At 28.5% G+C, this 12,999-nt stretch overlaps 1 protein-coding gene and 2 pseudogenes across 2 annotated transcripts in view; all 3 read right to left on the reverse strand.

The window, feature by feature from the left end:
• The window catches only part of LOC123262479 (peroxisomal N(1)-acetyl-spermine/spermidine oxidase-like), a 30,699-nt gene that overhangs the window by 4,546 nt on the left and 13,154 nt on the right, over positions 1-12,999 (reverse strand). The window lies entirely within an intron of this gene.
• Positions 3,926-4,476, reverse strand: LOC123264044 (annotated as a pseudogene).
• On the reverse strand, positions 4,396-8,736 carry LOC123264045 (annotated as a pseudogene).

A 12,999-nucleotide genomic window follows, 5' to 3' on the forward strand; every position in this document is an offset into this window, starting at 1 on the left:
ATTGAAACTTTCTGCACCATCATTAGTATTAGCCGGAGACATTAAAAACACTCACTTTATCAGCATTAGACAATAAGTATCTTTGAAATAATCAGAAATAAATAAGTATCATTTGAATCTGTGTTGCTTCACATTTATTTATTTCTTTATGGGAATAATTTTTTCACGCTTCAGGAAACAATGAAGGAGGCAGCAGAGGCACATTCATCATTAAAAGATAAAATGTACTGGGGAGTTTTTAATTTATGAAGTTGCCAATTCCTAATTAAGAGCCTACAATTAAAATTACATAAAAAGAAGGTAAAAAAGTTAAAAATTTTGTTATATTTTATTTTTTATATTTCAAAGCATACTCACATGGACAAAATGAAAGTAACAACCAACACATCTTTGCGCCTTTTAAAATTAATCACTAAGGATTTAGATGACGCTTTTTCATAAATAATCCCAGTCATAATGGCCAGTGATTTGTTTTCTAAATTAGGGAACTGATTAATTAGCCAGGAAAAAATGGCATTATACCATTTCCGTATCCCTGTTTTCCATTAAAATCATTAGCCCAGCTATAGATACTAAGAAATATAACTACAAACATAAGCTTTTTATCAATTAATGTACGAAGTACTTGTACGCCTAACAGGAAATACATGTAAAAAACTTTTAGTTAATCCATAATAAAAAATTTTGGTCTGCTTATAATTAATTACATTTAAAAATTGCTAAGAACTTATTACCGTATTATTAGTTTTTAAAATGCCGGATGGAAGTAAAAATTTGCTCCATTTTTGGTTTTCCGATGCTTGTTCTCTAAAAACATTTTTTTTTATTAAATAAAAGTTATAATAAGGCAAAATCTAATACATGTTTATAAACTTTTTCTTAATTTAATTACTTTCTTTATAGTTTTCTTTCAATTTTGTTTTAATAGTTAAAATATTGTGGTTTATAAATTAATTAAATAGCTTACGGAAAATGTTCCATCCATGAACAATTTGTCGCTTTCGCTAAGACCGATTAAAAGGTCGATTGGTGAAAATATAAGCGCCGTTTTTCCATTGATCGACTTCACTGCTGCTTTCATAAAAATGGAATCAATTAAATCAGCCCTAACTCGGCCATGGTATCGGGAATGTTAGGTCTGCTCAAACTTCTCTTCCACCAAAGTACTTCTTACAGAATCATAAATATGATTTTCTGCAACTTCGGGAAATCTGATAAATTAATAATATAAAATTAAACAATAAATAATTGAGAAATAATAAGGGATGATTATACAGATACGTATATAACTCTTACTTTTACACGGGTTATGTTTTAGTTTCTATAAAAAATCGGCTGAATAATTTTATGAATAAGTTAATTACCTTAGAAACAAACATCATCGAAGATATCAACTAATTTTTCGTTTGTTGTTTCCGCTTCTTCAATCATGACTTTCTTCATAGCTCTCAAACATCCGCATCTTCTTCCGGAAAATCGCTATGATTATTTTGATGAAAAAATCAACATTTTCATTTAATTCTGAAAAATTAGCGATGAACTCGATTTCCGATACAAAATGAAGTGTCGCCTTGCAGCCACTTTTCGATAAGAGCATCTTGCTACTTTTTGCACTGATAATCTTGCAAGTATTTGAATCCATTATGGTAAAATAATACCGAATCATTTCTCTTTCCGGAATAATTTTCATACTTTTTAATAGAAAATAATTAAATATTTCTTAATCAATCTTTGACAATTATTCAATAATTTTTTATTTGTTATTGAACAAAAATTGACATAAAATTATAGGTTTTTTTGTTTTCTTTAATGTTTTTGTTTTATTTTTTTTTTTAAGTATTTATTATAATAACAAGTAAATATAAATAATTTTAATAATTATAAGTAGTAATACATTTTTAATCATATAAATTATTTATAAATTATATATAAAAATTTTTCTTTTACATAAATAATTAAATTTTTTGCTGAATCAAGTACATTTTATTTGAAAACTTTAATATATATTTAAGAAGATGTGTGACAAACTGTGATTAGCTCATTTTTAATTCGAATTTCCAAGTTAAAATGTCACTTTTTGACAAAAATATAGGGTAAATAATTATAAAATTTGGCAAAAGGAACTCAGATAACTATCTTTTAGGTATTGATTGTATTATTTTTAAAGTAAAACATTTGGAAAAAAATAAATAAATAGTTTATTTTTCCGCGTGAAACTGCCTTTACCTTAAAAATCATTTATAAAATCATAACACTTTTAAGCTGAACAAATTTTACGCAATGTGAATAATTCTCTACTTTGAATAATTCAAATAAACATAAAAATAATAAGAAAAATGTTCAATACCAAAAATCTTGTAGTATTAGTTGTAAGCTTTAATTAGGAATTCCTCTACAGATTTAATTTTATTTACTTCATTTTATGATGATTTCTAAGGCAAAGAAGCAGTTTCACGCGGGAAAATAAACTATTTATTTATTTTTTTTCCAAATGTTTACTCTAAAAATGATAGAATCAATACCCTAAAAAGATAGTTATCTGAGTTCCTTTTGCCAAATTGTTACATAGTTATTTATCCAATATATTTTTGATCAAAACAACGTCATTTTAACTTGGAAATTCAAATTCAAAAATTAGGCAATCACAGCTTACCACCTTACCCACAACTATTCTCTAATAAATAAAATAATTGGAAAACAAATAAAAATAAAAAATGATGAAAACAAAAAAGCATTAATTTTATAAATAAAGTCATTAACATAAATTATATTAGATCACAACGTCATCTGATAGTATAATTCTTGCTCTTCTTTGCTAAACTAATAAAATTAATTATTTCTTTGAAAAAATGTGTAAGTATAATAAATATTTAAATAATTTCTTAAACTTTTATTTTTTTTTAATTTCATTCAATAGTTTTATATAATGTATATTCTTTTGCACTATCTAATGTTAATTTTATTCTGTTAATTATAGGGACACGAAATCAAGAAAATATATTAATTGCTGCACGATTAAGTACCTGCGAGCACATGTTTCAATCTATTAACTTTGAGTACATTAATTTATTTGACGAAGAAAGTTGGACGTGAGTATAAATTAACTTTCATAATTATATCCGCATTTATAATTGATTGGAATATTAATTTAGGATTAAACAAAAAAGTATAATTTTTTTCATTAATTTCAGTGAATTAGCAGAGTGGACAGGCCTTCGAAGGAGCAAATCACCCAACGAGTGCTTTCACCACTTCTGTGATTTGTACCACAAATTTAAAGTAATTAATGATCATTAGTGCTTGTTAAAATTTATATAATGATTTTATTAATTATTCAAAATATTTCTTTTTTTTTTTCAGTTTCACAAAAGTGCGACAAAGAGGGCTGAGGAAAATGAACACTTCACATTTTATGCAGAGTTCAATGCGTACTACCATCTGCTAGGAAATCGAACACGTTTCTTTTATGAAAATTACAAAGAATGGCCATTCCTCAATTAAAAAAAACATTGTTTTTTTATATCTTCGGTCGTCATCGTCCTTTCGCCATTTACCGCTAATTGATTTCTTGATTTATCTTTTTTTTTTTTAAATAAAATCAGCACGTCATGGATCCCTGCATCATTTAACTTTTGATCCACGTTTTGGCTTATGAAGCCTTTCAATTTCAAAAATTTGTTTATTACAAAATGGTGCACTTACTTGCATCATTATGTAATTTAATATTTATTTTTTGTATCTTTACTGAAAAAAGTTAAGTAATAGGTAATAAAATAATCAAAAAATTAAAAATCTGCCGAGTATTCATATTCAGTGTTTTATTGACAAATACAAGGATGTTGTTTACAAAAGTGCTGTTTTTAAATATTTTCACAAAGGTTATGTGTGATTTAAAAATTGATACCGGTAATCACAGTATGATCCGTCAAATCCAGACTGACGATAAAAAAAAATAAATATAGAGGTAGGTAACCCCTAAGCTGCCGCCGCCTGGACCGGATATCGAAGGCATCGAAATTATAACATTTACGTTAGGTGAGGATCCGTCCTCACCGTGACGATGATGATAGCTTGAGGCTATGGTTGGCCCCGACAGGCCCGCTGCTCTCGTGTGAAGTAGATGGTGTACCATCGAATTTCGCCAATGATGGTGAAGAATCGTGCTTCACGACGATCGTTCTTCCGGCTCAGAAGGCAGAGGTGGTAAGATAATAGGTGGAGGTAAGGTAGTTGGAAGAGGAGGCGGTGGTGCGGTATGAAGCAGAGGAGGTTTTATTGACAGAGTCTTGCCGACGACTTGCCTGAACGATTATTCACTGGACTATGGCTCCTCGAGTAACTGCGACTGTAACTTCTTTGTCCTCGTCCGTTGCTCCGATCTTTACTGAAACTACGGCTGCGACTCCTGGAGTAACTTCGGTCCTTCCCTGTGCAAGGACCACCACCACGCCAGCGATCTTTACCACCTGCATTAATTCAGACTATTGTCAATTATATTCATTATTTAATTTGATTTAATTATGCAAGTTTATTCATTTAGTTAAGAGGTGCTTCAATTGTAACAATCAATGAAATTGAAAATTATAATTTTTTTTTTTTAGTAACTTATTAAAAACAGTAATTTAAGAGGTGGGCGGAAATTTTAGCTTTAAATTTAGTTCCAATGCTTAAGTATTTGTAGTTATTTAAATTACTTGTAAAAAAATTTTTTTTTATACCGAATCATTTTTTTTGCTAATAATACATGATAACATTTTATAGTAGTTAAAATAAATTTTTAATAATTTAATTAAATCAGTATTATAGAATATACTACAGCGTAACTTTTTGATAGTTTTAGAATTAAAAATGATTGAAACAAAAAAGTAATAGTGAGAAGCAAATTTTTGTCACAATTGCAGCACCTCTCCCCTGAATAATTATATTTAGATATTACCTTTTTGTTGTCTAAACATTCCAGCGCGACTATCTATAAGCTGTAATAGTTTTGGATTAATAACCTGATTAGCCTCCTTTAATACTTGAATTAGGTCATTATATTTATTCGAGTTATTGGGTGTAAAAAATGTATAAGCCGTTTCGGTTTTTTGACGACGGCCTCTACGACAGATACGATGAACATAATCTTCTGAACAAGATGGGTAGTTGAAGTTTATCACTAACTTCACGCCTTCAACGTCTAAAATTTTTATAAATACAGTTAGCAAATTGTATAAAAAAATAATGACAATAAACAATATTAAATAATACCTTGTAAAACCCAATCACGTTCTTGTTGAGTTTTATCACCATGAATGCATACAGTTGACCATTCTTCACGTTTCATTGTTCTCGTTATTTTGTCTACTCTACGTTTTGTTACAATGAATACAATCGTTTTATTTTTGCTTTCACACATTTTTTTTTTCAATAGCGTATTCAGTCTACAAACAAACAATCACAATCACAATTACAATTACAAGTATTAAGTAGATAACTTTATTACAAATATATCATACTTTACTTCTTTTTTATAGTCCTGGCAAACGTCAATAATTTTTAAATTATTTTGATTAGCTGACAACTGAAACGATCTAACATTAATCTGAGCGTAGTCTTTAAGAAAATCTTCAGCTAAATTGTTAACCTCCTTTACTCAAGTCACAGACCACATGAGTGTCTGCCTGTCAGGTCTAATTTGTTCAATTATTTTTGTATTTGACGTTCGAAACCCATGTCCTATATACGATCAGCCTCATCCAACTCTAAATATGTACACCTCTTCAAGTTCGTCCAGACAGAGTCAAGAAAATCTAGCAATCTTCCTGGAGTAGCGATGGCAATCTCCACTCCGCTGTCAAGATCTCTGGCTTGTGAACTTTTCGGTGCTCTGCCATACAAACAAGTATTCCATATACAAGATGTGTGACTTACGTCATCTGCAACCTGTTGGATTTAAATAAACAAATTAGAGATAAATATTAATATTTAATATATGTATTTAATAATTCAAATAAATTAAAGATTTAAATGAACAAATTATAAATTTAATTGCTGTTTATTAATCAACCAATTTTATAATTATTATTACTAATTATTCATCATCGTGTATCATTATTATTTACTTAAGTAAATTATTTCTTAACTTTTATTATACTTAACTTATTTTATAACGTAATTCAGAAATCCGGCCTCTTCAAAAATGAAAAAAATGGATTAGGTATAATATTCCACGAAGATTTATCTCCTTTTCGCTTCTATATTGCTTGATAAAACGTGGGTTGCGATTTGAAACTGTGTCACTGGGAACGTAAAAATTCTTCTTGAATAGCTCCAGATGCCCTAGATCCCATCGAGGTTTCCTGAAACAATTAGAAAATAAAATGTTTTCAAAAAACCAATTATTTTAAAATTTTTAATTCACAAATTATATTTATTTATTTATTGGAGTTGGCTTTTTTGTTTTTGGAAAATAAAATTGCAAGTCTCAATAACTAAGGCCAGTGTAAATAACTAGGTTTTCACCTTATCTAATGCATATTTTACATCATAAAAATTCAGCCTATTCAAAATTTTACTTACCAAAATTTGTACGCACACTAAAATAATCAGCTGATCAGCTGATCAGTTTACAAGTACTTATGTATATTTACATTTCGAAAATTTAACCACAAACTAAACACGGTAATAATTTATGAAACACAACATTATTTACCACAATAATTATTATTTATATATTATTTATTTATTTACTTTTATATAATATTTATTTAAAATATACTACTTTATATTTATATTTATTGTTTCATTTATTGAAACCGATAATTTTAACAAACATCAAATGTACTACCCGTTTATAAAATTTTGATCTGGGTAATCGGGATCTGCGTAATGGGGATCTGCGCAATATATATTCTTTGTCATCGAATATGTGTGTTATCGGGATCTGAGTAAAAGGGATCTGGGTAAAACGAATCTGGGTAATAGCGCCATCTGCGTAATCGGGATCTGGGTAAAAAGACACCATCCCGAGACGTATAACTGAATATAATTGATCCGAACAAAAACAGTTTCACTGTAAAAAGTCGCGCCAAGTCCACGTTCATAAGACTATTAGGAAAAAAAATTTTTTTTCTTTACAAAAGATACAAAATAAAAAAATTAAAAATCCAAGTAACCGATGTGATTGTTTATGATTTTCGGAAATTAAAAAAAATTTTATTGTAAATTTAAAAATTAAAAAAAAAATTTTAGAACGTATTTAGTGTGCGTGGTTGCAAAATATTTTACTTTTAATGAAATTCGTAAAATCTATTTACTAGGACTTTAAAAAAATTGAAATACACAATGACGCACACCAAACCATAATATAAAGACAATTCATTGATAAGCTTATCAGTGAGTTTACCAGCGCCTTTGCCACCAATACCTTTATTATCTTTTTTTGCTTTACGTAACCGTGAACCCATGCGTTTTTTAACATGCCCAACACACTCCTTTTTTTCTACTACTGGGTTATCATTGTAGGGGTTAATATCAAGAATGCCCTTGAAAGTTTTTGAGTCACCATCTCCGATATATCGGATATATTTGGCATTATGCTTGGTTTCCGACCTCCCAAACATTTCAACAACCGCGTCAACTTCCATTTTTCCGGCGCTTTCTTTATGATTTATAGTGCAGACTTCTTCATGCTCTTTATACCAATCTAGATAAGCTTCGATGTCATCATTTTTTTTTGTGTTTCCATACATTACACCCTTGACAAAAACTTGATTTGACTATTGTATCAACAACTTTTTTACTATAGGAATTTACTATAGAAATAATAGGAATTTTGAAAAATCCTTTTAATGACATATTTTTGAATATCTAAACTTTGAAAATATGAAAAAAAAAAATTTTTTCGATTTTTTCAAAATTCTACAGTAGAATACTCCCTTAATTATAACTTTTTTTTTTTTAATCAATTACACAATTTATTTTTTCTTAAAAAATGAATGAGCGTTATGAGGCGTGCACTTTTGGATTTTCCAAATTTTTTTTTTAACTAAACTATAACTAAGTTGTTAATATCATAGATGTATTTCAAAGTTAGCAATAAGATGACTAAAAATAATCTTACACTGTAAATTAAAATTATTTTTATGGAGATTTTTTGGAAAAACTTTTCTATTTTAATTTATTAAGGAATAGAATGATAACTTAAAATAATAATCAATAACAACAAAAAAATTATAAAGCTAATTTTACATTTTATTAATAATTAGCTAAAAAATTTTACATTGATTATTTACATATTTACATAAACAGATATAAAAATTTTATAAAAAATAAATACAAATGAATATTTAATTAAAAAAAAAAAAAAAATTAACTCTACATAAGTCGTTACCGAATCTTCGGAATCATTCGATAATAAAAACAAGGATTCTTTTGATCAAATTTAGAATTTACAGATTCTAATATCTGGCTTTCAAATTCTTGTACTGCCAGCTTTGCATCGTATTCTTCCTGGATCCCGTTGCTGTTGATTTCCTGGTGTCGACATCTTCGGGATTCTTCCTTCATCCTCTGGAGCTGCTTTTTTCGCATTTCTGCGGAACATCTACTGGTGTCATAACCGCTGTATTGAACGCCGATGACTGCTGGCAGTTCTGTTGGAGCTGGTGCTGGGTGCCTTTGTTGGACGATATGCCCTGGCTTCATTTTAGCAAGCTGGTATTTGTCAAGTCCCAAAAAATAAACGTCTACCATCTTGATTTGTTGATTGGTAATCTGTAACAGAAAAATTTGATAAAAAGTGTAAAAGTATTAGCGTGCAAAGAAGTATTGTTGAATGAAAAAAAATTTTTATAAAGTCGAAATGACTAATTATTCAAAACCACGTGGTAATTTTGAAAAAGCGAGAAAAGTTATGCAAACAGGTCCGTGGCTCAACAATTTATGAAATTTTTCTAGGTAAATTTTGGTATATTTATACCAAAATTGGATGTGAAGAAGTATACCAAGACTATACATGAAATTAACCAATGGTAGAAAGTAAACCAACCCCTACTCCATCTCCTTCACTCGTACAGACATCTTAGAAAAGTGGGGGTAGGTTTACTTTCTACCATTGGTAGAAGTAGGCATGATAATGCTGAATGCGCAAGCGCTGAAAAAAAAATGGAGTTAGATCTGAGACATATAACTGAATATATTTGATATGGAAGTTTGTATTATGAATAAAAAAATATGTTAATCAAATAAATTACCTTCAAATTATTTTTTCAGATATTAGTAGATTTTTGTCTCGACGAAATGAAACATTTTTATTAATAATTTTTTTTTTTTTTTTTTTTTTTCAAAGACATTTATTTATTGGCTTAATTTTTATGTACATTCTTTCTCAATCGATACTTTTTGTACATACAATATTGTTTACAATTACAATACTATGCCTATTTGGCTAACTTGCATTATATATAGTTGACTGTATTGATATAGTTTAACAACAGTATGATTTAGTTTATGGATTTTACAGGAAAAGTTTACAAAAACTTGCATATGATTTATGATAGTTAAAAATAAAAAATAAAAATTTCTTTCCCAACGAAATGAAAAGCGGTAATTTTAGATTATTTTCTATAAAACTAATCATAATTAAATGAAATATTAAGAAATCAGAAAAAAAACAATTAAATATAATGATAACACGGTGAGAAATTTCCATTATTTTTTATTCTGCATGGATTTTAGATATTACAATGGTGCATATTACTAGTGAACCTTATTGACTCAGAATAAAATTTTACAATGGCCCATAGTAATTTCCGAAACAAACGAAATCAGACATAGTAAATGGTAGAAATTGAAATGTACCATAGTAAAATGAAATATGCAATAATTTAAATTTCCGAATGTACTATAGCAAAAAAATAAAAAACGCCTGTAAAAATAAAAGTTTTGGAGTAAAAATGTTTTTGGCAATCAAAAAATATCAAACCAAACACGATATTTTTGTTTGCAATAATTTTTAAAAATATTTTTTAAAATATAGTTTTTATTTGTTTTCTATTTTTAAGTTTTTAACAATGAACATAGGATTTATTTTGACAGTTAGTTTTATTATAAATAATTATAAACACAATATATTACTTTTAAATATTATTACAGTTTTAATATAATTAAAGTTTACGGCTAATATAAATTCAACGTCTAATACAAATCTATTTTCAATTTTTTTTTTTAATTAACAATAACATGCAACTAAGTACGTAGCATTTTTTTTTCATAATAAAAATAATAAATACAATACAAAGAAAAAAATTTTTACTAATAAGATGATACTTTGAGTACAATAAGAATTATTTTGTTTTATACCCAAGTTTTAGGTATATAAATTTTACCATTAATATCCCAAGTCGAAATTTTTTTCGCTTAAAACCCATTTTAACCTGGGATAGTCTAATTCAGGGTGAAACAGAATGAAATAGGTTTTAAGAAATAAGGAATTGCATTGATACTAAACCCCGTTTCACTCTGGTAACGTCTACTTAAGTCCGTTTTCAGACGAGTTAGGTTGAAGAAGGTTCTTAATAAAACTCTGTTTCACTCTTTTAGCGCCTACCCGGGAAAAAATGATCAGGACTGATCAGACCTGTTCATATCTGATCAGGCCTGAAATTAGACCTGAGCAGACCTGTTCATATCTGATCAGGCCTGAAATTAGACCTGAGCAGGCCTGTTCATGTATGATCAGGCCTGAAATTATACCTGATCAGACCTGTTCATGCCTGTTCATGTCTGAAGCATTAAATACGCTCAGACCTGATCAGACCTGTTCATGCCTGCTCATGTCTGTTCATGTCTGTAGCGTTAAATACGTTCAGATCTGATCAGACCTGTTCATGCCTGCTCATGTCTGTTCATGTCTGAAGCCTTAAATACGCTCAGACCTGATCAGACCTGTCCATGTCTGATATCTAGCCAACACTGAGAGACAATTTGTTATTTAATAGTAATGAAATTTTATTACTATTTAATAAAAACGTTTATTTGGCTAATCCCAAATAAAAAATTTATTAAATATTAATTAAATTTCCTTAAATACTAATAAAAATTTTATTAAATACTAATAAATGTTTCTTAGTATGTAATGAATATTTATCTACATGTAATATAAAGAAAATTCATTAATCAACTAACTAACAAGTATTGATCAGTAATTAATTGAATAAATAATTAAGTAAAATTGAATTTTGTCGGAACTATATTTTGAAATACAAAGCTCTACAACTGTTGTTATCCGAGTGGATGTTAATTTTTTATGCACTTAAATTTAAAAATTTCACAAATGAATCGATAAGAGTTAGACATTATTTAATAAAATGAAAACAGAAGCAGAAAACCAGACAATGGGGACGCATTTGTTAAAATAAAGACTATGATTTCATAAATTCAATCGAATATTTATTTATTTTTATTATTTAAAATCTCTACATGTGATTCGTCATGAAGTAAACAAATAGGTTAGGTTAGGATGTCTTGTTAAAAAATCTTAATACTATTTATTAAAAGACTTTTACTGTGAAAATATATTTTGAATATATTATAATTAATTGATGAATATTAATTTTTTTTTTTTTTGAGATTATTTCTTTTAATGACTTAATATTCGTATTAATGACAGCAAACGAAAGCGTCGTTCGTGGTTATTTTAATAAACACATATTAGTATTTAAGAAAATTTTATTAAATACTTATGAAATTTTATTAAATACTAATATAATTTTATTTATATGAAATATAATTTTATTAATATTAACTAAATTTTTTTCAAGTCCAAATAAACTGTTTTATTACTATTGAATAAAATTCTCTCTCAGTGTAGAACCATATGTTAATGGAGCGAAAAAATACATAGCCGTTCCGAATAAATCACTGTAATATATGATTAATTATTAATAATTAATAAATTAGGTATAGAACTCCGTTAACTATAAGGATAAATCATGTATAAAATTTGAATTACTTGAAGTAGCTCGAAAGATACTCTCAAGTTAAGATGAATCATTTGGTCAAGAGGTAAAGTGTCAGTCTGAAGAGCGCGAGGTGTACGGTTCGAACCCCCGTCGGCACCGATTTTTTTTTATGGACCTGATCGAGTCAGACATGAACAGATCTGATCAGACCTGAACATGCCTGGCCAGGTCTGATCAGACCCAGTCATTTTCATACCTGATCAGACCTGAAGACTCATGCCTGTTCATGTCTGATCAGATCTGATCATTTTCCCGGGTAGCTGGGATTGCACGATGTATACGATTTTTGTTTCTTAGACGAAAAGTGTCAGGCAGGGGTTTTATTAAAACTTATTTCAACCTAGTCCAACCTTAATAGCCTAAACTGGTTATATTCATAGTAAAAAAAAAGAAAAATTATCATAAACTGTTGGTTACTTCACGTTATTATTTGCATGACTGTTAAAGTAATGATAACTATTAGTAATGTTAATTTATAATTATACAAGAATAATGATATCGAAAGGGACAGAAGAAACGACGAAGAAAACATAAATTCCCGTTGAAAAAACTCAGCTTTACTGGGATTCGAAATCGAGACCTCACGATTACGAAGCAAGACTGGATCCCCTCTGCTACTCGAAGACTAGTCATACAGTTGAAATATTTGTTTCCATTTAAGCTACAATTGACAGAAGTAAAATTAACTCATGTGATTAAATATTATTATTATTTCTTATGTCATGGTAAATATTACTGTGATTATTATTATTAATTTTACAAACGTTATTTACAAAGTGCTTAAAAAATTTCATCGCGAAAATTGCCTAAATTTTTAACTTCTCGCTAAGAAAATTGAAAATTTTCAAAAGTTGGGAAGTTATTGGTTTTACCCCGTTTTTCGAAAATCAAGTTTTCAACGGATGTTGACGTTTTGAGGTCCTAGGAAGCTTTCCCCGATTGTTTCCGCGATGGTGTCCGTTTGTCTGTATGGATGTATGCATGTAAGTATGTA

Source organism: Cotesia glomerata, linkage group LG4, assembly GCF_020080835.1.
Source record: "Cotesia glomerata isolate CgM1 linkage group LG4, MPM_Cglom_v2.3, whole genome shotgun sequence".
NCBI lineage: Eukaryota > Metazoa > Arthropoda > Insecta > Hymenoptera > Braconidae > Cotesia > Cotesia glomerata.